Source organism: Chrysemys picta, chromosome 6 (assembly GCF_011386835.1).
Source record: "Chrysemys picta bellii isolate R12L10 chromosome 6, ASM1138683v2, whole genome shotgun sequence".
NCBI classification, from domain to species: Eukaryota; Metazoa; Chordata; order Testudines; family Emydidae; genus Chrysemys; species Chrysemys picta.
In genome coordinates, this window is record NC_088796.1 from 18,900,254 (window position 1) to 18,925,903 (window position 25,650).

General features: G+C 40.6%; 1 protein-coding gene across 7 annotated transcripts in view; it reads left to right on the forward strand.

The window, feature by feature from the left end:
* The window catches only part of RAB27B (RAB27B, member RAS oncogene family), a 208,724-nt gene that overhangs the window by 156,163 nt on the left and 26,911 nt on the right, over window positions 1–25,650 (forward strand). Inside the window, exon 1 of one of the 7 annotated variants that reach the window (XM_065598762.1) lies at window positions 9,729–9,802. The exons of 3 other annotated variants lie outside the window; for them this stretch is intronic. The gene's annotated coding sequence lies outside the window, so the exon portion shown is untranslated. 3 more of the 7 variants (XM_005296866.5, XM_005296865.4, XM_065598763.1) reach the window with 3 other exon arrangements.

Consider the following 25,650-nt stretch of genomic DNA (forward strand, 5'->3'; position numbering starts at 1 on the left):
TTTCCCTGAATGTTGAAAAGGGATCAATAGTTGGTCCAAGCATTTACCACTAGGCTTCTTGTTGAGAGAGAGGTCAATATTCATTACTTACAATTCATAAATCCAGGACCTCCGCCGTATGAGTACACTGGGGAGCAGTTTGGTCTCTTTGTAGAAGTGTTGACAGGTAGGTCAAAATTGCTCATTATATTTTATCACACATTACACTGTAATCCTTACTCACAGCAAATGATTATCTGGACTCTGTTAACAATAACATTATCTTGCAGCAGTTTCACAGAATTAGTCATAGATATATTTAGAGGTTCTTTTTGAGAGGATCATGATTTTCTGACAATTTTGTTAGATTAATCTTTACAATGCGTGAAGAGTTCCTCTTGCTCAGAACTCCATAGACTGAATAATATTTTCCATTGACTAGCAAAGTTTAATTAAAAAGCTCTCAGTTTCTAGGTATTAGAGATTTAATCTAGTTTAAAGCATTTTAGGTTTTTCCCATACTGCATATGGCATCAAAAATGAGAGTATTCGGTGCATCATGCTTTTACAGTTAAAAAGGGATCCATTTGTGTGACATGGCAGCCCCTGGCAGCCCATCTGATGTATCCCACTTAAGTAAAAGTGGTGGCCAAAATGTTCAAATTGGAGTGCCTAAAGTTAGGCACCTGTGACGAAGTGTAGAGGTTGGCTGATAAATAAGGGATTACCGGATTTGTGCCCATTACATGGCTGACCTGGGATGAATTATAAAAGGATGGGGGAAGATGGTAAAAGGAAGCTATCCAAGACATGGGCTATAGAAGATATACATTAATCAAACACAAGTTTGGGGCTCAATAAGAGGAACTGGATGAAATTCTATGGTCTGTGTGTTACAGATAAGCCTGGATGATCTGATGGTCCCTTCTGGTCTCACAATCTATGGATCACAGGGTAATACTGTGTCCTCTCTCTTCTCATAGCTGGAAAGGCCTTGGGTAATTATCACCCTGTAGCTTGAGCTGATTGGTTCTGGTTTTGAGTTTGTGTTTTGGAACTATAGCAAGCCCTGAAGAGACCTGTAACTGAGCCTTTATTTTCCCCTCCCGGGGTGGTGACTCTGTATGCTGGTTTACAGCCATTTAGACTACAGAAAAATCAATTCCCTAAAATTGTACCATAAAACAACCAAAGTATTATTATCTTTGAGTAGGAAACTAGGACAGAGAGAGGTTAAGGCGAAAAGTTGCCAATGGGAGTGGACTGTGCTAAGCACCTGAAATAAAGTGGCCTGATTTTCAGAGGTGCTGAGCACCCATAACTTGCACTGAAGTTAACAGGAGCAGCAGCCTCTGAATAGACCATGTCGATTTAGACACTGAACTTTAGTCACTCAAGTTTTCCAATTTTGACCCTAACGTCTGAGTCTTCAGTTCCTCTCTAGGGACAATGGTATTTGCCACCTTTGTAAAGTGCTTTGGGATAGTTAGGTATTGGACTTGATTTTCCATAGCCTTGCACCTTGTGTAGGGTTGCCAGACCTCCAGGAATTCAAGATTAATCTTTAATTAAAGATTATGTCATGTGATGAAATCTCCAGGAATTTGTCCAATGGCAACCCTAACCTTGTGAAGTCATCTACTCCAGTAAAAATGGATGTAAACTATCAATTCAGAAAGATATTGGAGGAATGGGGCAGCCGGGCAGGAGATACTCTTGTGCAGTGGCTGGTGTGTGTCTTGGAGGGGACTAAGGAGTCCATTTAAAATGGCAGTCATCCTCTTTCTCCCGGAGAACTGCAAAAGAAGTGGCCAGACCAGAGCTGGAATGGTGCAACAGCTTTCAGCACTAGCCCTGTAACTGGTGTGTGTGTCTGTGTGCTTAATGGGGCAACACTTTTGGGATGCACTGTTCCAAGCCATTGTTGTGGGTGTAGGATACCCTTTAAGGTCCCAGAGCATTGTTGGTGTGGTTTCTAGCTGGTGTGGGGGGAGGGGAGGAGCAGTGGTGCTCGGGCAGAGGCACCAATTTAAAAAACAGCATCCAGGGTGGCCAATTATTGCCCTTTACATTGCACAAGCATTAATGACTCCGAAAGGTGCAAGCTGGTGAATCAGGACCCAAGTGTGTTACATAAGTGCCAAATTACATAAGTGCCAAGCGCCTGTACTTAAATGATGTAACATTTGAAATATGATCTTCTAATACTCTGCCCAGATTTTGAACGTTTCTCGGGCGTGATAGCAACATGAATGTCTTGTAGCTGCATGGAAACTTTTTGGTTCTGCCTAATTAATCAAATCTGGGCCTTTCTTACAGCAAAGTTCATAACACGTTACATGGCACACTCTAGTTCTGATGACAATTGCTAGGGAGTGATGATAATTATTCAGTTTCTTTCTCTTTTACTCTGTCCTAATTAACTCAATGGTTTAATCACTAAAACGTCTCTAATTATGACAGGTATCAATCTGTCTACAGGCAAAGTTACAAGAGGTCTTGTCTAAATACGGCAATGATTTAATATGGTAGATTTCTCTGCTGTTATTTGTTGGCTCATATTCCCCATCTGCAACTATCAGGACAGTCTCTAATTTAGTCATGAAAATGTTAGTGAATGTCAAATATTTCACAGATACTAGCCCAAATGTTTATTCAAAGTGCACTACTAGGGCTGGTTGAAAATTTTCCATTTAAACTTTTTTTCTGATGGAAATATGGGTTTTCTATTAAATGGAAAGTGGCGGCTTTCCTCAAAAAAAAAAATTGTTTTTTCATCTGGAAATTAAAACACAAAAACAGTTTGTGGCCAAACCATTTATTGGTTTTGTCAGCTTTCAGATAAAAAATGTTGGTTTCCAAAAATGTGGCCTACCTAATGAGGCCGTTACCCAGAATTGATGCATTCACGCTGATTTTCAATCTAATGTATATTTTCGAAATTAAATAAATCTTGTTTTCAGAGAATTGGTCTTAAAATAATGATTGTGAGCCAGGAATTGTTTGTTTGTTTGTTTATTTTTACAGTGCCCAGGAACATGCTAAATGCTTTACAGGGCAAACAGAAAGATGCAGTTTATGCCTCGAGGATCTAACAATCGAATTTGTGAGGTGATGAGACAAGGGCAAATAGGAAACTATAAATCATGGGATAGGAGGGTAGAGAATAAAAATTACATCAGTGAGATTATGTCATTACTCAGTTTTTAGGCATGTGCATTTCTGGATGGTTTAATTAATTACTGAGATTTTAATAATAATAATTATTGACTGACTTCTTAAAGGTATTGAGGAAGAAGTAAATCTTCTTTTGTCTACATTAGAAAAGTTGCATTGGTTTTAATTACATTGATTTATAATTAGTCTAGCTAAACTGGTGCAAACCCCTAATGTAGATGCACTTAAACTAGTTCACCTCTTGCTTAATCTGTTTATCTTAATTTAGTAATTTACACTAACCTGGTTTAAACCAGAGTTAAACCAGTTTTAGGAGTTTGCATGAGGGGTTTTCATCAGTTTAACTAGATTGAATATAAATCAATTTAGTTTGCATCAGGAAATTACAAAATTAAGCTAAACTAATTTAAGCCAGAATTAAATTTGTTTATGTGTGTCTTCACTAGGGGGCTTGCATTGGATTAACTAGATTGAATTAAAATTAATTTAATTATTCAAATTCAATTTTTTCCAATGTAGAGCAAGCATTAAAGAGGGATTTGAATGGGGAGATGATAGTAGTTTGGACCAGATAAAGGATAAGTCGACGAGTAATATATGAGGGGAAAGAGAGGGCTGCAAATTGCTCTTAAAGAGAAGGAAAACATATCTTAGGATTCAGTCAGCAGTTGCCTGGGGACACTCAGTCAAATATGTGGGTACTCACAGAAGAGGTAAAATAATGTGTTTGTCTTTTAGTGTGGTGTAATATAACAGTTAATGCAAATATTCTATTCAAAGGGATGATAAATTCAGATCCAAAGCTTTCTTCTAAGAGAAGGTTCATTCAATACATGAGATCTATTTATTTTTTTACTGTAGTCATTTTTTTAAGTAATTGTTTAGTTACTTTGTACAGTGTGACATTTCTCTGTATCTGGAAAGAACAGGGTCCAGACACATTTCCTGTTCTTGAAAATAATACTTAATTTTAATTAGCAGAGGCTTAGGCAGGAAATCGAGGTGGCCCTTGAGAGAGAGACATTCCTTTTGTTTAAGAGACCCAAAGAAGCAGAACATATGGACTGTTACATGTACTCACAGCCAATTCAAACTAAAAGAGAAAAGTTATCCAGAAATTAGAACTTTTTTGTGAAGGTACTTGTCTCTAAAGTCTTCTGTCATTTCCAGCAATATAAATGGAACCAGTAACCTGCAGAGTCAGTAAATGTGTACATGGCAGAATTGAAGCACTGTGAATTTTAAGCCAATTTGGAGGATGCTTTAAGGGATCAGAGAGTGTCTGCTTTGAAGCAGGGGGTCTTACCGAAGTGTTTGCCAACAGAGTTTGATTTCATCTGCTCACAAGCCCTGGTTGTTACTGGATCAGTGGAGACTACAGGGGAAAAAAGTACCAGGGGAAGTGACCTGTGGGAAGAGTGATGCATGCCACATGAGCGGAAGTGAGCAGCTGTCATTTCACAGGTGAGCGGTGTTGGAACTGCCATAAAAAAGGACACTCACAGCACTATGTGGAGAAGCCCAGATGAAACCGACCATCTGCCAGTGGTAGTGACGGTGCAATTGTAAATGTAGCCAGTAAACAAACTCCAGATATCATTTACACCGAACTATAAGAAGCTAGTAATCCCTCGGTCCTGGACATAGCATGTGCATTTTGACCAATTGCCCAGAAGGATTATGAAAGTTTACTTGCAGCTATTCCACTTTGCATGCCTCTCTGAACCCACTCAATTACAAAAAAACCAACCAAACAAAATCAGCAGGGGTCCTGCATGTTCAAATTGCATACTAGAATCAGCCATCACAGTGTTGTTTGTGCTTCTTACTAAGGCAGAGAGCGCTCAGTTATTTTCTCTAGACATTCTATAACAACGAACTGAGACCCCGCTACAACCTGCCCCCAGCTGTTCTGCCCCTCTGCAGGTGAGAGCCACCCCCTTCCATCAGAGACCTTTTGTTTCTCCAGACACACCCCACATCTCTACAAAACAATAGCAGCTGCTCCACACAGTTTATCATATAAATCTATTCAGGCCCCCAGCCAAGATCTACCAGGCCTGAGACATGAAGAATAAGTGGAGCATCTCTGAGTATGTCTACACTGCAGCACGGAGATGGGATTCCCAGCATGGGTAGACAGACTCATGCTAACTTTGCTCACGGGAGCGCATTAAAAAGAGCAGTGTGGATGTTGTTGCATGCTTGGCAGCTCAGGCTAGCTGCCTGAGTTCGGACTTGGGGGGTCAGGCAATCTTGGACTTGGGTGGCTAGGTCCATCCACCTCAGCCTCACATTGTCCCCTACACCACTCCTCCCACCTGAAAGCTACCCCTTGACTGGGTCCCTGCCCCATTTCCTCCAGCTTTGAGAATTTCACTGCCCTCTTCTTCCATTAGCAACAGAGGGTCCTGTGGCACCTTTAAGACTAACAGAAGTATTGGGAGCATAAGCTTTCATGGGTAAGAACCTCACTTCTTCAGACTTGCATCTGAAGAAGTGAGGTTCTTACCCACAAAAGCTTATGCTCCCAATACTTCTGTTAGTCTTAAAGGTGCCACAGGACCCTCTGTTGCTTTTTACAGATTCAGACTAACACGGCTATCCCTCTGATACTCTTCTTCCATTGTATTTGTTTCTCACCTCTTTTCTTTCATATCCTTCTTGTTTTGTTCTTCCTCTTATCCCTTATTTCTTTCAACCCTGCTCCCTCACTTCTCTGCTCCCCTCTCTTTCACCTGGAGCCCACTTCTCCCCACCTGTATCTGTCTCTTCTCTCGCTCCCCTTCTGTCTGCCTGCCCTACTTCTCCCATTCTCTTTTCCCCCCTTTCTCCCCTGACTTGTAACCCTACTCTGTTTTTTTCTTTCCCAACCTAGTTTGTGCCCCACTATTCTCTCTCTCAATGAGATAAACAAGAATTATAATAGTTAATCCTAAAAAAGAGCATTAAAAGGGATATATAACTTCATGCTCCGGAGTTTACTCAGACTCTATTAGGGATTAGGATAATACACTCCTGGGGGACAGATTATCCCACATCTACCTACTGTAGTGTTTCTTGTACCTTTCTCCGAAGCATCCTGTACTAGCTGCTGTCAGAGACAGGCTACTGGGCTAGATGGACCAAGGGTCTGATCCAGTGTGGAAATTCCTATGCACCTCTTCTTTTCCACCGTTTTTGGCTCTTTGAGGGCAAGGAGGGGTGACAGGATGGCAGAGTCTAAAGGACCCCAAAGAATTAAACACTGAAAGACTTTCATGGAAACCAAAAATGTGCCATAGGTACCACTCACTAACCGTTGGGTCCAGCATTGTAAATAGAAAAGGCAAAAATGCAAAATTCTAGCACTTCATCAATGCTATTCAAACCAGTTTCACCAGTGGCATTAATGGGCAAACATTAACAGATACCAATGGAGTTTTCCACAGGTAAGTGAGCAGTGCATTTGGCAGTTAGTTTTCTGATATCCCATATACAGTTATATTATATGTACAGTCCTCCTCAATCTATCTAGGTATTTATACCATGCTCATCACCATGGTATCTGAGCTCCTGGTCAGTTCTGAGCTCTGAACTCACACCAATAGACAATTATGCTATTATATGGAAGGCTGCAATTTTATCAATGAATTCCAGGAAAACTATAACTCCTAAGTGAAGATTTTTCATGAGAGCCTCAAGATACAATTGTTTCCTTTTATGTATTAAGTAGAAAAATAAATAAAGTGAGATAATCAAAACACTTGTTTCTTATTTACTGTTATTGCTTTTCCTTTCCCACAGCTCTGCCTCTCTCTCTTCCTCGTGTTTTTATTTTTAAAATGGAGAGTAACTTTGCTTGGGGTCTCACTTGTACCAGTTAGTAGCGGTGTGATGCAAGTTTCTTCATCCTACCACCAAACTTCCCTTCACAGCATTGCATAATATACTGATCTAGAATACATTTCACTATCTCAATCCTGAGCTGCTGCTTGAGTGGACTAAGGTGAGGCCAGCAAATTCACTTTCAGTTGTGCTAGGCGATGGATTTGAACCCAGGTCTCAGAAGTTGAAAAGTTAATGTGCATTAACACATAGTGTAAACCAGCCTCCTTAAGCTCCTCCTTCTCTCATTTGTTATTATCGGATTTCCCAGTGTTTGTCATATAGTTTGTTTTAGGCCACACCATACTGTAACAACTTTATTGCATGGCCTAAAGCAAACTATATTCAGAGATTCTATGACCAGGAGAGACCACTGTGATCATGTAGTCTGAGTTCCTCATGATACTCCAATTCGTTCTGAATGCAATAGTTATTACTCTGGTTACAATATAGTGAGGCTATACAATATACAGACCCCTTATCTATGCACTAACTAGTGATTTTGTATACTTAGTGGGACAGTATTCCATAAGAATATGCTTTCTCCTCCCATATTGACTAGTTAGAAAGTTAGACAATGCTTTAGATAGAAATATATTTATTATTTATATTATAGTAGAAACATCTAGAGTCCTCAAGCAGGTCAGGACCCCTGACCTGTGCTAGATACTGTATATACATTTAGTAAATGACAGTCCATGTCCCAAAGATCTTATAACCTAAAAGACTGCCATTCCTTAATGATTTCAGAGACTGATAAGTAGATGAATGGGCTGAATATTTAGGGCAGTGCTTTGTTCTGAATCTCTCAGCCTTTACTTCTGATAATACTATAGTCTTCTTCTTTCTCAGAAACACACCTGTATTGCAGATCTAGCTGCCACCCCCAGAGAGATTACAGATCAATGTTGGACACACAGACATGAAAGCTGGGTCTCCCACAAGCTGAGACTAACTCTTGTTCTAAGACAGAGCTGCAAGATGTTCCTTTCTGCTTGCATTCTGTCTTATTTCCTTCTGGGATACCACAAAGAACAACTCAAGGACTTATATTAATACTAATTAATGGAGATATCCTATCTCCTAGAACTGGAAGGGACCTTGAAAGGTCATCAAGTCCAGCCTCCTGCCTTCACTAGTAGGACCAAGTACTGATTTTGCCCCAGATTCCTAAGTGGCCCCCTCAAGAATTGAACTCATAACCCTGGGTTTAGCAGGCCAATGCTCAAACCACTGAGCTATCGCTCCCCCAAGAGTCTTATGGAAGCAGAGACTCCTTTTAGGAGTCTAAATGATCTGGGAAAAGGGGGTAAGCAGTGAGATGGCAAAACCTGCAGATGATTCAAAATTACTCAAGATAGTTAAGTCCAAAGCAGACTGCTAAGAGTTAAAAAAGGAATCTCACTAAACTGGGTGACTGGGCAACAAAATGGCAGATGAAATTCAATGTTAATAAATGCAAAGTAATTCATAATCCCAACTACACATACAAAATGATGGGGTCTAATTTAGCTGTTACAACTCAAGAAAGAGATCTTGGAGTCATTGTGGATAGTTTTCAGAAAACATCTGCTCAGTGTGTAGTGGTAGCTTCCCTCCCCCCTCCAAAATGTTAGGGACCATTAGGAAAGGGATAGATGATAAGATAGTAAATATCATAATGCTACTGTATAAATCCTTGGTACACCCACACCTTGAATACTGCCTGCAGTTCTGATCACCCCATCTCCAAGAAAGATATATTTGAAATTGAAAAGGTACAGAGAAGGGCAACAAAAATTAAGATTATGAAACAGCTTCCATATGAATAGAGATTAGAAAGGCTTGTTCAGTTTGGAAAAGAGATGACTAAGGGGGGGGGTAATGATAGAGGTCTATATAATTACGAATAGCATGGAGAAAGTGAATAAGGAAGTGTTATTTACCCCTTCACATAACACAAGTACTGGGAGATCACCTAATGAAACTAATCAAGGAAATAAGTATTAACCCTTTGCTCTGCTATTATGGACTTTTGACTATGTTCCTTTTAATGGGCATATAACAGTCCAGGGAAACGTTTTTTTGACTTTCTTTTGTTTTGCTAAAGCATTGGGTATTTGACCACAACCTATGCATGGTGCCGCTTGTGGAGCAGATAATATGCATACCTCTCAACTTTAGCACATTTGGAGAGAAATTACTCCTTTTGCTCTCAAAATTGCCAACAAATTTGGCACCCCCTTGCTTTTATTATAGAAAATCATTTAAATCAGACATAAAGAGTCAGGGACCAGAGATTATAGGAAGAGTCATTTACACTAAAGAAAGGGATATCACAGCATTTTAAATTTCCTGCATGAATAATTTTTGGTGTCCTGTAGGTCTTTTTCATCCACTGTGCCCCATGTCTGGCCTTTGGCAGGCTCAGAGGTCTGGTGATAATGCAATAAAACATATAGTTACATAAAAACAATCATTAAAAGCAACACAGAGTACTACAAACACAAAAAGTAACACTGAATGCAAAAATACCACCCCAAGCATACTAAGTGGCATCTCTCTATCTCGATACCATACTGCTAGGTTAATCAATGCAACCCCCCCATGCTAAAAAGGGTCTTAAATTGGTGCTGATAACCTGCAGCAGCTGATCACATTTTATTAAGCCTGACACTGCTACCACACAGCTGTTAGCCTGTGTGCAGAACATCAAACAGGGTAGAGCCTTTAACAAAGGGCAGAGTGTGTATTTAGCAGTTAGTGCATGCAGTTGAGTCACAAGCAAGATTTGCTCGAGGTTAGTTCCTTACATCCGTGTACAGGCACTCAGGGCACGCCTTCTTCTCACACAAACCTTTCAGACAGAAGCCTTGTCAGGCTAGCTCCCAGGGGTGGTGCTAAAACAGACTTCAACTCCTTCCCTGCCCTGACAGCAGCGGGATCTACATAATCGCTCAGGACTATCAGAGTAAGTTTCTTGGCTGGCACTTTTAAACTTTTCCAACCAAAAACTGGGTTTGCCTAGGAGGAGTTGAGTGCGGGACGGAAAGGTAAAGCAAACATCGGTCCCTGAAATCCGACACCCAAGTTTACAAGCTGGTGAGTTTGTCAAGCAGGGGAGAGAAAGCGAGAGAGAGTGGCTGTGTATTACTGCTCGCTGGAATGTCCTCACACCCATCTAGCGTGTTCATAACTGCTCCGTAATTATGTGAAAAGGAAGTTAGGCCTAAAATGGCAAACAGCTTTTTTTTTATTTCTTTGCTTCTTCTACCTTTTGGTCATTTCAGATTATATTGTAAAGGCTTTTTATTTGATCGCAAAGATCACACTTTTCTAAGGCATGTGGATTTATATGCCAGCAGGTATACATCTTCAGGGATAGGTCACTAGAAAACTGTTGCTTGGTGCCCTCTGCTTAATATTTGCATATTAAACAAACAGCTGGTTTAAAAAAGCATCAAGGTGTCAATGCTTCCATTTTATTGCTGTTAGAACTTACACGTGTGCTTTCTGAAGAGCTCTAAGGAAAACGAAAAGAGGTTGGCACAATGTTTTTTCCCCATTCTTTAAACTTTTTATTATGAACTTAGTTGTGATTTTTTCCCCCTGCCACTTTGTCCCGCTTTATTGTTTGACTTTTGTATATGATTTTATAACTTCCAGCACTCTTTTATATTTTCTGAATGCTGATAAGGTTCTGCTTTACTTTAATAAGAGGTTACTGCTGATGTTTGCTGAAGCATTCTTGTTATGTTCTACCTCCAGTTTTAAATAAAATAAAATAATTTTGTCATGGCGGACAGTAGTTTTTACTCATTGTCGAGGGTGATTGTAGTTAAGTACTAGCACAAGACAACCTGGAAATCATTTGGTCCTCAGTTATGCCCCATGAAAGTCAGTAGGATTGCATGACATGTAAATGGAGCAGAACTGGTCTCCCTAGTTCTGTGTTATTTAAAATGTAGGACAGTTAAGGGCAAGGTCTGCTGATGGGTAGTCTGGATTTACATCAAATTTAGCTGAAGGATGCAGATGAATTCACAGCAAGTTTTACATTGGCATAAAAGGGAGCAGAAATCTGCTTCTTGTTTATAGTGGCTAGTTTTTGTGTATAAAATGTGAGCAGTTCAAATTGTGGCTTGCATACCAAAATGGACATTGTCTCCCTCCTATTCCTGCATTCTGAAACCTTGTTGTATCTGGAATAAATTCCTGCTGCTGAATGGTCAATGTATTAAGAGGTTTTCCTGGGGGAGCAGAGAGGTTTCCTTGCAATCAATAGCAAGTTGCTTCACAATAATGAAAAGGTTATATTGATTCTGCTACGCTGAAAGGCTATTTGAGTTTCACCATTATTGCTCATGAGGGGACTATGCAAACTTTCAGCCAGAAATTGGATTATCCTATTTTCCTGGCAGATGTCACTTAAATGGACACTGTCAAGGCTGACATGCACAAAATGTTTCGTTCCTTCACTTTCCCCATTTTTTTTTCTCAATTAGCTTTCCGAATAAAAAAATAAACCATAATTCAGTGATCCACTTAGAATAACCCTAGAGCAGTGGTTCTTAACCTGGGGTGCACGATGCCCTTTCTGGGGGTGTGAGATATGCCAGATTTTTTTTAGAAGGTAAATTATTGAAAACACAAATTTAAGCTCAGGCACGTAAGTACAACTACTTTGTTTCATCAAACCTATGTATTTTATTAACATTATACATTTTTTAACGACTACTGTAATATACAAACAAAAAAAAATATCTAGGTTTAAGGGATATGCAAGAACATATTTTGAGAACCAAAGGGGTGCAGGCTGCAGTAAAGCTTAAGAACCACTGCCCTAGAGTGTTGGGTTTGTTGTGATTGTGGATGCACTAATCTCCTTGGCAGATAGGAGTGGAGGGTCATAATCTTAGTGTGGTATGGACGGGATTGAGTGTCATGGGGTTTTAGTAAGGGACGTTGGGCCAGTCTGTATATGTCTGGATATAACTAATTTAATTTTCTATTTTAGAGGCCGGAGTGGACACATTTATATATGTCTAAATAAATTAAGTTAAATATCATGCCAGCTGTCTACTCCTCTGGAAATCTGTCCTTGAGGAAGGAGATAAGTGAAATTGACAAGTGATCTCTAGAGAATTCCTGTCTATTTCAATCTTAACAGGCTCAGAAAGAGCAGAACAGCTAGGAGTACAGGAGAAGAGGTGCAAATCCACTTTGGCAACTCAGACTATGTCTACACTACTGCGGTAAATCGACCTACGCTACGCAACTCTAGCAACGTTATTCACGTAGCTGGAGTTGACGTACCTTAAGTCAAGTTACCGTGGGGTCTACGCCGCGGTGGGTCAACAGGAGAAAATCTCCCATCAACTTACCTTATACTTCTCGCCAGGGGTAGAGTACAGGGGTCGACTGGCGAGCGATCTGCAACCTTTTTTTATAGTTTTTTTTTTTATTTTTATTTTTTCATTAAAGGGGTGATATAGATATATTAAATCTGTTTTATAGGTGGATACATTTGTGGGACATTTTACATTTTGAGTGGCCCAATTCATTCCTTTGAAGCAGTTGATCTCTTGGTGGGCTGAAGGGGAGAAAAGGCTTCTTGTATATTTTAAGAATCAATTTCCTGTTCTGCTGAGATGAAACCCGTAATACACTCACTTGGAGGCACAGGGTCATTCTGAATTAGGGGCAAGAGAGACAGTAGTTGCAAAACCAAAACCCGATACTCTTCTTCTGGAATAAAGCTGTCCATACAAGGAATTATTCAGGAATAGCTATTCTGGAATAACTCCATGTGTAGGCAAACTCATAGAACACCAAATTCTGCTGTAGTTAACACTTCTTCTGCCCCACTGCTGGGAGAATGAGTAAAGCTAGAATATAGTGTGGCGTGTACAAGAAAATCAGCTATGTAGAAGTAAAACACACAGCTTTTCATTCACAATGTAACTGATTGAGAAATATTATTGCCACAACATATCCGTTTAGAGTAAATTGACACCATTTCAGATAGCATTTCATGCACTTGCAGCCACAAGGAAACATATTTAGTCCTTTAAACGATAACAAAGCAGAACTCTAGCTATAACCTCATTCTGCAGTCTGTTTTTATGTGTTTAGGAAGGTGTAGAACTAGATCATTATTTTATTTCCCTCCTGAACTTTGTATTATAAGATCTTTTAAACTAATTGTGCACATCAGTCTGGAGGCAAAAAGCATTCACCCAAGGGTAAAATAAATCACATGCTTTCAGGCGTGTGAAAAGAAAGGGCTGAATCCTGGAGCTATGCCCATTGAGACCAGCTGAGGATCTGTCCCAAAACATTTTTAATTCTTGATTCAGACTTTTTAAAAACAGGAGAGTTTTCCCAAGCTCCAAACACTCAACTGAATTTCAGTGTGGTGCAATACTCTCAAAAGTCAGGGCTTGTGTGTGAATGCTAAAGAAGCCAGAGTTGGTAGCCCTGCATACAGAATGTTTGCAGGTCCGGCTCAGTTGTGATGTTAAAGTTTGAACAGCTGTAGAGATAAGCAACAGCTCTCATGGCACTGCACTTCATGTTTGCATTCAGAGAAACAACACTATAATCTGCATCAGGGTGTAGCAACCCATTTAAAATAAACTCTCCCTTAGTATACTAGGACTCCAGGACACACAATGTGCTTGCTGCCAGAGTACGTGAATTTAGATGTAGAGGTTGCTATTTAGAAAATGGCATGATTAAGAACTGCTGGTAAAATGTGTTGCCCCTAAGAAATTACAACTGTACAGTATGTGGTATATATCATATGCCATATCAACACCCATGATTTTTCTATGCTATTGTTATGGCTTTTAGACAGAGAGAGTGGAATTAAGTCATGATGTGAGAATCTCTACAGTCCTTTGGGTTTTTTTTTCTGTGCTGAACCTTTAAATTTCTGAGCTCACTGGGTGAGCACAGTACAGCTATATTTTGTAGCCTCAAATCTGAGAACACACACTCTGCTCTTTCTCATTGAGACTTTACTGTTATTTCTTTTAGGTTGTTTTTCCCCCTTCAATCTAATACATTCATTTTAGATTGAAAGTATTTGTTTTGCACTTTGTACATGGAAACATAAATGCAATAGCGTTCACTTCAGTGGATTTATAGCAATGATGAATTTGGCCCTAAGTGTGTTAGAAAAATGAGTCTGATTTTTCTTCCCATTTACCCCTATCCTTTTGTATACAGCTTAGTATCCTGTATTGTAATACAAATAATCTGCAAAGTGTCTTTATTTTAGCTAATGTTGTTTTATTAAATGACAGATTTAATTGCTGACCTGAAAGAAGGAGGAGATAGAATTGCTTCTGTGGGTTAAACCACAGCAAATTCAGAATGCAATAAATGATTCCTTGGTGGATCAATAGATAATGGACTATATGCTTGTTAATCTTGTAGAGGTCACATAAACTACATTTTCTGTACTAAAAGAGTATCTAAGATGTTGGCTTTCATTTAAACCTTAAGGAATGGTACCTGGGAACTGTACATATTTAGGGGAGGGATAGCTCAGTGGTTTGAGCATTGGCCTGCTAAACCCAGGGTTGTGAGTTCAATGCTTGAGGGGGCTATTTAGGGATCGGGGGGCAAAAATCTGTCTAGGGATTGGTCCTGCTTTGAGCAGGGGGTTGGACTACATGACCTCCTGAGGTCCCTTCCAACCCTGATATTTTATGATTCTATGTTCTAACACAGCCAGTTGATGGTTGTCAGAAGGGTTCTGGTATCAGGAAGGGTTTGGCAGTAGGGAGGTGGAGCAAATTGCTAATCTTCCCTGAAGCTGGTCCTGACTCACTTCACCTCCCTGCAGCCACAGTCTCTCACTGATCTCAAATCTACCTGCCCCAAGGAACCTGCATCTCCACCCTTGGGCTGGGCAATTAGCTGGGTGAGACCAGAAATGGATGTTTCTGGAGGTGAGAGAGGGACCTACTGGATGCAAACTTTAAGGGCCTGGTTCTCTTGTCACTGACACCTGTATATATCTGCAGTAGCTCCATTGAAGTCAACGTAGTTCCACGTGTGTAAAACTGTCATAAGTGAAAACAAGGCACACGATCTGGCTAGCAGCAGGTAGGAGAAGCTGTGGATGGGAGACATTAGAGTTTAGATTGCAGTTGTTGGTGTGTGGAGTCCATGCTTTTTTGCACTGGGGAAAGATAGTGAACATGTTAGGGGGCAGTTCTAGGATACGCTGAAATATTTTACTCTTCGTTGCCTCTGTACAGCTCACTGAGAAAGAGCTTTTTTTTTTTTTTTTTCCTCTCTCAGCACTGCAAAGTGTTAAGCAGTCTGGTGTAGTCATTTGTGTCTGCAGAACGGAATAAGTTTTAACTCCAAGAACTTTTCACTGAATAATCAAATTGCTTGAATATTCATGTGGGCCTCCCGTAGAATGAAGAAATAATTGACTATTTCAAAAGTGATGATTTAAAGGCATAAAAGACCTCCAATGCTTTAGAATTCACTCCTGACTAAAATGCCACTACCAGTTAGAAACCTTCCTTCATTATGTGCAGTCCTTTAAGAGTCACGCTAAATAGAAGATTATTTGACAAGCCAAACAATTTTGATTGCTATTGTACATTTTTTATTTAAACAGAATACAGGAAATGTGAATCTGCCTGAAAATATTGTAGGGAGAGGGATCAGCTATTATCATGATTTATCTTAGTTATTAATATTCTTATTTGTTTCTGGTAGCACTTACAATGTGCTAGGTGCATTCCAAACATTAAAGAACGTTTATCTTATCCCACAGAACTTACAGCCTGAGACAAAGGACCTGATTTTCAGTTACGCTAAGGCTCTTTTATGCCTTTCTGGTAGCATAAAGAGGCCTTGACATGGATGGAAATTACTCAGAATGTCCCAGGCAGGTGACCAGCGAGGGTCAGGGGGTGCAGGCTCCGAGCAGTGCTTACCTCAAGCGGCTCCCAAAGCAGTGGCATGTCCCTTCTCTGGCTCCTATGCAGAGGCACGGCCAGGCGGCTCTACACGCTGCCCCATCTGCAGGCACCACCCCTGCAGCTCCCATTGGAGTGTGTAGGAGCTGGAGCAGGGCCATGCCGCAGCTTCCAGGAGCCACATGGTGTGGCCCCTGACCCGGCACCCCGGCTAGAGCAGGTCCAAGCCATATGGTGCAACTCGTGGGCCGACTTAAAACAGCTCATGGGACGGATCCGTCCCACGGGCTGTAGTTTGCCCACCCCTGGTCTGGAGCCTACCACAGTGCCTGGAAATAAATTGCTGCAAATGGATAATGGGGCCTGATCTTACTCACAGGAGTGTCAATTAGGAGTAACTCCCTTAAAGCCAATGGAATTACACCAGTGTAAAACCAGTATCAGTGAGATTAGAACCAGGTCTAAGAAATGATTCAGCAGTGTAGTGGTTCTTCAAATTTTAAAGAAGTGTTTAGGAATTATTTTTAGTTACCCTTAATATTCCCAAAACCAAATGACAATATGCATTTCGATTTTCTCCCACCCATTTTGTCGGACTAGGCAGTAATTAAGGTAGACAGGGCTTGAAAAATTTTACCAACACCTTCTCATCCAAGCCTACTAAGTGGGTGAAAAATGGCACCCCCAAAGCCACACCATCTCTGCTCATCAGTGGATGTTTAATTTCCATTACTGGATCTTCACTTCCCCATTCACTATTGTGCTCGACAAATAAACCCATTCAATTCCAGTCAATTCTGTCTATTTCTATTCCAATTAAATCTCTCCCCAATCAGTTCTGCCTCCCTACTCAATCAATTCTCTTTCCCTAAATCAAGGAATATTTCCTACCCAACCAGTCATTTTAATGCTGCTACTCAATCTTTTTGGAGCTCTGATGCTCCCATATCTGTTTTCCTCCCTAGGCACACAGAAGGGCCTTGATATGTCAGATTCCTGTTTCCAGTTAGGGTCTGTCTTTCTTGCTTCATCTCTATCCTGTGAGCAGAGACTGTTCTGTTCCTCACTTCCTTCTTCTAAAAGTAAGAACATATTTTTATCTGCCAATAAAAATATCATGGGCCAAATTCTATCCTCATATAGATAGGAGCAACTCCTTTTGAAGCCATTGGGAACTGTGCACAAATATTGTATATGTGCAAGAGTAAATTTTTGGCCATGTATCTTTTCTTCTGGCCACTGGTTGGACAGCACAATGTGGTATGACTTTGCAGGTAATCTATTCTCAGTCTAAAGGCTAATGTGGAGTGATTCTGGATTTAGAATTCTGGTATAAAGAATGTAGATTCTGGTGTATAGAATACAGTATTTAGCCGTAGATATGTAACAGAGGTCAAAATGTTTCCTCATTTCCTTTGGTTAAGCACATTGTAGTCAGTAACCAGAGATGATCTGGAAATCCCACATTTCAGACATGGGAGCTTTTGTTATTTAGACATTTCCCCCCAAACCTGAAATCCCACCCCCCCAAAACCAAAACAAACAAACACCCTTTGTTTTGGAAACATTGACACATGGTGTTTCTGAAACAAAATTTGCTCCCAGCTGCGGCGCGAAATTGAGATTCTTGTCAGTGTCACTGCTGCAATTAGCAAGAAGTGAAACCGGCCTGTGATTCCGTAAAAGTTCGTTGGATCCATCTTGCTTTCACAAGAAATTTCAGGTTTGACGAACTGGCATTTTTCAACTAAACCGAGATCCAGCCACCTCTAAGGGTAGCGCTGTGGGAGCAAGAGGATAATTTAGTTTCACCTCTGTCAAAGAAGGCGCTGTGGTTCGTGGGGCCAGGCTTGTAGTCCGAAGCACAACATTCCATTTGGCAAATGTCAAGGCAGCTTTGTCACCAGAGGCCAAATTCTGTGCTTAGATACTCATAAACAATTCCTGTTAAACCCAATGGAAGATCTGTGTATCTGAAGGTACAATTTAGTTTCAGGTGCCTTCCCTTTCTTATTCCCCTGTTCCAACAGACAGTTGACCATCTGAGATTTGCCCTTTTCTTTTATTTACAGTTTAGGCAGAAAGTTTGAGGACTTTGAACACTCAGCTACAGAAACATGTCACATAGAAAATTATCAAAGTTTGTCCACGGAGAGCCAGAGCAGAACCGCACTGGAGCAATATAGGAAATGAAAGCTAAGATGTGATTAACTAAGATCCACATTTCAAAAAAGTACTCAAATAGCCTTTAAAAATTAAAATGTAATACAAATAAAGGAAAACTAATCTCTTTCAAGAGTCCCACCAGCAGTTTCTGAAAATACCAGGCACACTAATCTTCCATTTTATTGCTGTGTGTGCTTTTTCTGTCCTTCCTTTCTTTGATTACTAAAGGGACAGATTCTGATACCCCTTACTCACCTTGCTCAATACCTTACTCAGACAGTTCCCCTCAATTGACCTTGAACAGACCCATTCAATGGGGCATCAGAATCTGGCCCAGCATTTTCCTAATTCACTCTTGGTGGGGGTTTGCTAGACACAGCAAATGAATCTAACAGCTTATGTGGTGTCATTAGAAATTCTGGAGCCTCAGAAAACTGCACAGCCCCAGGAGTGGTGGTAAAGGATGATTAGATTTTTTTTTTTTTAATACCAAACCAGGAAACCTATAATGGGGTGGAACTACGCAGGGAGCTAGAGAATGCACACGTGATCCGGCATTAACAACTGGGGTGAGCAGGGATGGGAGGAAGGGATGAGATTGACTCCTCAAGTCACCAATTCTTCCACTCTTCTATCATACAACCAAGCTCACTTCCTCCCGTTCCCCGCTTTCCCTGACCCCTACCTTACCAGCCTCTTTGTCTGCTATTAGACGCTTCAAGCCCTAGCTGCCTTCACTGGACCTGATGCTGCTGATATGCATGTAGTGAGGCTACAGTGCCATGGATTGTAGGGTATGTCTATTTGTACATGTAATGTGGTAACACAATGGAATTGTGGCTGGCAGAGGTGGGTCACTTGGGCCCAACAAAGACACAGCAGGATCTGGGACAGTAGAGATGTAATATTGGGAGAGGTGGTTGGGCAGGCAAGGAACAGGAGGGGGTGGGGAGGAGGCGGCCAGAAAGTTGAAACTGGAGGAGATGGGGAGGAAATGGCTGTTGATGGGACTAGCCAGGACACTGAAACTATACGAGACAATCGGGTGATCCTGGAGCCACTAGGCGCTACTGAATAGAAATCATAATAACAGTGCCTCTCTCAAGTCTCACGGTGGGCAGGTGAGTCCTTAGCTAGGTGGATCACTAGGCCCAATCATTTTCAGCTCTGTATTCCCACCTCTTTACTATAGCTGCTTCAAAAACATTATTTAAGTAGTTAAAAAAACAAAAAACAGACCCTAAAAAGGGATTTAGGATAATGAAATTGATCTGGGTGTACTCTGTGAGCTGTATCCTAGGTTGGTGTAAAATCAGCATAGCTCCTTGTATTTACACCAGCTGAGGATTTGGCCCCAAACAAGTGCTTAATTTCAATTACAAATTCTAGGGTTTAGAGTGTATTCCTTTTATCTGTCTGTAACCCTTGGTTACACCCAGGCACTAATTTTAAAGGAAGAGGTAGGAAGATTAAAAAAACATGAGAAGCTGGCAAATATTTGGGTCTCTTTTGTGTAATTTTCAGGTTTGGATTCTTCACCTATGCTTCAAAGTTTTGAATCACTGTATTTCTGTTGGTTGGTTTTTAATTGTTCGCATTCATTTAAAATATGGCATAGCCAGTGTACTCCATCTTAATGACAGGACTTTGTCTTTACAAAGAAGTCCTATAGATATCTTATGATTTCAGATTTAAAATCTTACTTAGCTATGGTCAAACAGATGAAATATGGATAATGATATCATGCTTATGCAGTTATAAGGGAAGTCTAACCCAGTTTCTGTCTTTCAGATAACTGCACTAGCTCATAAGATTTCACAGAATTATTATTTTTTCCTAGCACTCTGGCAGATAAATACCAAAATTAAGGATAGTTTTCACTTTGATAGCAAGGGATTTAGAGGTTTTGATCAGCAATCAAGTTGCAAGTCAGCAAAAAGCAGCTAAAGTGGTATTTTGAAAGGCTCCCATTAACTTCACAATGAGTTGGATTCAGCCCCTAAAGCATAAAGGAGAGGTGACATCACACTTATAGTAGGTATCCTGATCACACCTACATTAGGTCTGATTACCCCATGAAGTTTAGTCCTTGCACAACATTTCGTCTCAGATGATGTATGACTGCCCATGGATTAGATTTAGGTAGATATGATTCTGTACAATAACCCTCTGAGTCCCCTCCATCCTTTTTCTTTTCCTCTGGACGATATTGATAAAAATCTGCTTAAATCTCTATACCTGTTTGTTTCTTCCTTCTGCAATGTGGGTGGAAAAACTGGAAATATTTCATCACTTTTCATTAGCAGTTTTCTTCTGATATTGTCAATCCTAGCATTTCTATATATATTTTTTTTTATAATCTTGGTAGGTATTTCTATACTATTATTTTTATTGGCAGTAATCACAGTTACGCTATTCAATCACTCAAATATGACAGAATGAATTGCATATTAGAGGCAGGCATACCTTAGACTAGTCAACCACAGATCTGAATCATCTACTTACTGAACAGGTTTTTGAAACGGAGAAGAATTTATATGGTCCCTTGTGGTATAACTAATGCCTTACCATTCACTCAGCATGGAACAAAAATGCCAAGTGTATTTCTAAATGATAACTTTAAGAAACAATCAACTATTTTCTTTATTTCAATTATTTTTCATATTGTTTGGTACTGAAAAATTATTACTGTATTGCATTAGACAATCAGACTCTTTTTGCATGAGAGACGTGCAAATGTGACTTTATTGTGTGCACATATGGTGAGGGAACTAGTGCTACATGGAACTTTTGTTTAGGGAATTGGGGAAGGAATTCAGTGTTGCTTCAGGCCTATTTAAGCATGGCCTGAGGTTGTAAAGAAGACTGTTTAAACGCAAGAGACCAAGAAGCTGCATTAGGAAATATTGATGTCCTTGGGTGACTCAGAACATGTTTTATAGTGCGTTTATGAATGACCCTTAGAATAAAAGTGAATTTGAATGGGTAATTGTTGCATTTTTTCTTTCTGTTTAACCACCACATTTAAAAGTGGTGTTTGTAGTTATGTTTGTTAATGTCTGAATTTAGACCCAAATCCCGCTGGTCTTACTTGCATGAATAGACTCATTGTGGGGCTACTTGAATGAGTAATGTGAGCAGGATTTGAGTCTTAAGATCTGCTGGCTTCTTTGCAAGTCTGTATTATAGTATGCATACTAAATTAATTGGCCCTTGTAAATATTGACGTGTATTGTTGAAAGAAATGAATACAGGGTGTACTTTAGAGTGTCTTCCTTTTTGTTGTTGGTGAGCTGTCAAAGCAAGTGCATTCAAACTTCTAAATGTTGATGGTATGTTGTGTTAAAGGGACACTTTCAATTGACTGTATATACATCTGTATCTGTGCTACAAATAACACCTTGGCTTATCATCCCAGAAGGAGTGAGAAGTCTGCTTCTGATCGTAAAAAGCTTTTCACATGCAGAAGCCTATTGATTTCAGTGGTGCATACATGTATTGAATTTCTGCCCTCCAAGGTCCCCAGTGCTGCCCAGTGAACCAAACTTACTGCTTGGTACTCTTGCGAATTATTTTTGTCTTCTCTGAGCTTGGAAAATGACAAGAGATCCATTTCACTTTCAGATTGACAGGCACCAGAATGACACATTTGGATTGAAAGGGCTCCAGTATAGTGTGTGCATGTGTGGTTTTGGTTTTCTTCCTATTGTGGGAGAAGGGGCCCTGATTGTGATCCCACACTAACTTGATGCTGTTTCAATTCCAGCAGGTTGAGTATTCCTTCAGAAAAGATGACGGTGTTGGCTCATTGCAAAGGTTTTCAACTTTTATTTTGTGGGGTTTGATGATTTCCTTTTTGGCCACATGATTCCAGATGAAGTAGTATGAACTTGCTTGGTATGATTGGTGGAAAAGGTTTTATCTTGAGGTTAGAACAGAAAGGTGAGTGATCGATCTAGTTATTCCCCTTTTCAGGAAGCAGCCCTGAGGCCATCCATGGGTAACTCAAACCCTTAAAATTTGGCTCCTGCACCCTCATCCTGTTTTGCACCCGTGACCTCACCTTTTATCTATCCTTGGGGAAACATGTCTCAAATGAGGAAGAGAGAACTCTGGGGAGGGAGGGGGTTTCAGTGTGTGTGTGTGTGTGTGTGTGGTGTGGGTGTTTTTTTTTTTTTTTTTTTTTTTTTTTTTTTTTAAAGCACCTTTGTTCTGAATTTAGATATAGCCCAAACGTCATTCTTAAGTCCGGGTTCTTACATATGCTACTCAAAACTCCATCTTGAGACTCAGTCCTAGACACTGGGCGCTTTGAAGGCTTTTTGAATAATGATCAAAGTTCTATTATGGAACAATCCTAGTAGCAGTTGGTTACACTCATTTGCTAGGATCTGGTTTGTGGTAAGGGACTTACTTCGGTGATAGAAAGGTAGGGAAATCCTTTTGCCAATGTGTGCCCGAAAACTGAAATCCATCTGGAAAGTTGCTTGTTGTCTCATTGAGTGGAGCATAAAGAATAACTATTGTGCATATGCTATATGGAATTTACCAATTCTCTGTATTTTGCAGGAGTTTTAAATTAGCTTGTGGTGGGGAAGAAGAAATAATTTGATGTAATTTCAGAAGCAAATACAATTATCAACTCTTGCAATAGCCTTCCATGATTTTTTCTTTTTAAGGTGCTAATTATGGGAGGAGTAGAGGAGGATTCTCACTAATACTTTTTCTATTAGTTTGCTTGGCAAGGGAAATCCAAGACAATTCCTCTTAGAGACTTGCTCTAGGGAGGATGTTTGCATAAGCAGTCTCTAATCCTTCTAAATCCATCCTCTCCCAGGTCCTGTTTATTTCAGTCGCTAGATGGAGCTACTAGTCATTTCCAAAATTACTGTTGGCTGGGATTTGCAGACATACATGTAGTGCAACTACACATTTCATCTCTGAAAGATGCATCTCCTGGTAAAGCTGATGACTGAAGGCAAGAGGGGAGGGTAAAATTTTGGAGATCTCTTTTTAAATGGGAACCCTCCTAAAAACACCAAGAGCCTGAGCAAATAAATGAAAGGTTGAGGGTATGTATGTGGCTGACTCTCGCAGGATGGTTGAGTTGATATAATTTGTTGGTTTGACTTTCCTTAATGCTGCTGCCTGCATTGTGCGTTTGTAGGAGTAATTGTCAGGGCACCTAGAACACTTGTATTTTCACTGTTATTTTCTTTGTGCATTAAATATGTTTCAGCTGGATATCATACAAGTTACAGAGACTATAAAAAAGAGGAGGCAGTGGTGAAGGCCTGGCGGTGTTAGGGGAGGCCAGGCTCTGGGCCCAAGCAGAAGAAAGTCCACTGGGAATGGGGGCACAGCAGTGCAAATTTCCACAAGTCCCACTCCAGCAGAGCGTAGAGCTAACCAGTGTAGTTCCCAAAGTAGGCCGGCCTAGTATGACCAGGAGATGCTAACCTTGGATACTGAAGTGATGGTTCCTATAGGAAAACCTTAGAGACGTGTATCTCCAGGGCAGTCTTTCATGCATTGTTTCCCATGGTGTCTTTTCTGGAGCTTAAGGCTGCCATCCTTGGTAGAACCCCAGCAGTGTTGCCAATGTCACTCCTCCACAAGGGATAGTATCCCACTAGCACACTTAGTGCCCTGTACCCATATGTCTATGGGAATTTATCCTGCTCTCTTAAGAGCCAATCGTGTTTATGCAATAGATTCTTGTTCATGCAGCTCTTCCCTGATCTCCCACTAATGACAAGCACAAGATCTCTTGTTTTTTAAGAGCTCATTTTTTCCTCTTGCTCTAGGAATATGCTCTGCTTAGTGACATCACAAATAATATTGCAGGGGTTGAATATTAAGAGATCCTGTCTTCACACACATCCCCATTAACAGGGGAAAAGCGACCGACAGAAAATCTGATAAGTACATTTATTTCTTACATAGAAATTTTGTTTTCAAAGTCTCTGATGAACTACCAGGTGTTGTTTACTATTCGGTTCTTGGCAGCTTCTGTGATGAGGGTAGGAATAATCAATATATATGTACAGTCTTAATTGGAAGAAGAAAACAAATTGGTATGTGTTCCTCCCTGCACCTCATTCCCTCCTTGCATAGAAAAGCAGCAATATGTGGCACCTGCCTTAATCCTGTGCAGTCCACTAGGGAACAGTCTGGTTCATCCAGAAAATATAGTTGGTTGAATGCTTCTTTCTCTCATTACAGAGAGAGGAGCCTTATGGTTGTAGCTAAAGATATGATTTTTGTCATGGAGGTCACCGATTCCATGACTACTTTGGCTTCAGGCCCCATCAGAGTGGCAGGGCTGGAGCAGGGGGCAGCAGTGAACCCACAACTATTAGAGTCCACTGCGCCCCACGCCCCCCACCCCGGGGTATTTTTAATAAAAGTCAGGGACAGGTCGCGGGCTTCCATGAATTTTTGTTTATTGCCTATGACCGTCCCTGACATTTTTACTAAAAATTCCTGTGACAAAATCTTAACCTTAATTATAGCAAAGGCAAAGAATAGGGTTACTTCAAGGAACACTACAGCCATTAATGGGCTTGCTGACAGTTGGTCGTACTTGCCCTGTTACATTTTTTTCAGCTCAGCACAGTACCAGGTCATGTTGTTTAAACAGTGCAGTTTTATTCTAGGAAGTGTTTCAGATTCAGTGCCCTGAAACTGCATGTTATATTTTCATGACAGTAGTACCTAGAGTGCCCAGCAGGACTGAGGCTAGTTGCTATACAAATGCATGTAAGACCATTCCTTAGCTGAATAGCTTAATCTGAGTAGATAAGACTGAAAAAGGGTGGGAGGAAAGGATGCAACATGCAAGAATAGTGATGGTTGGTAGAGATAATGTTACTTCTAGGATTTGAGGGAAGGGGGAAATTGCTGCTTTATACAGCCTAGGTCATGGAAGGGATGCGAAAAGGAGAGGAGGGTGGAAAAGGTAATGAATAGAGCATGTATAGGGCCCTACCAAATTCATGGCCATGAAAAACATGTCGTGGATCATGGAATCTTTTGGGTTTTGTTTGCTTTTACCCTATACTATACAGATTTCATGGGGGGAGACCAGCATTTCTCAAATTGGGAGTCTTGACCCAAAAAGGAGTTTCAGGGGGGTCACAAAGTTATTTTAAGGGGTCACAGTATTGCCATCCTGACTTTTGTGCTGACTTCAGAGCTGGATGGCATACCATACCATGTTACCCTATTGTAGGGGGGTTGTGGTACTACTACTCTTCTGTGCTGTTGCTGGTGGCAGCGCTGCCTTCAGAGCTGGGCAGTGGGAGAGCAGTGGCTGCTGGCCGGAAGCCCAACTCTGAAGGCAGAGCCAGCAGCAGTGCAGAAGTAAGCGTAGCAGTACCGCAACCCCCCTACAATAACCTTGCAAATCAAACACACGCACCTCTCTCTACCTCCTTTTTGGGTCAGGACCCCTCCAATTACAACACCATGAAATTTCAGATTTAAATAGTTGAAATCATGACATTTGCTATTTTAAAATCCTATGACC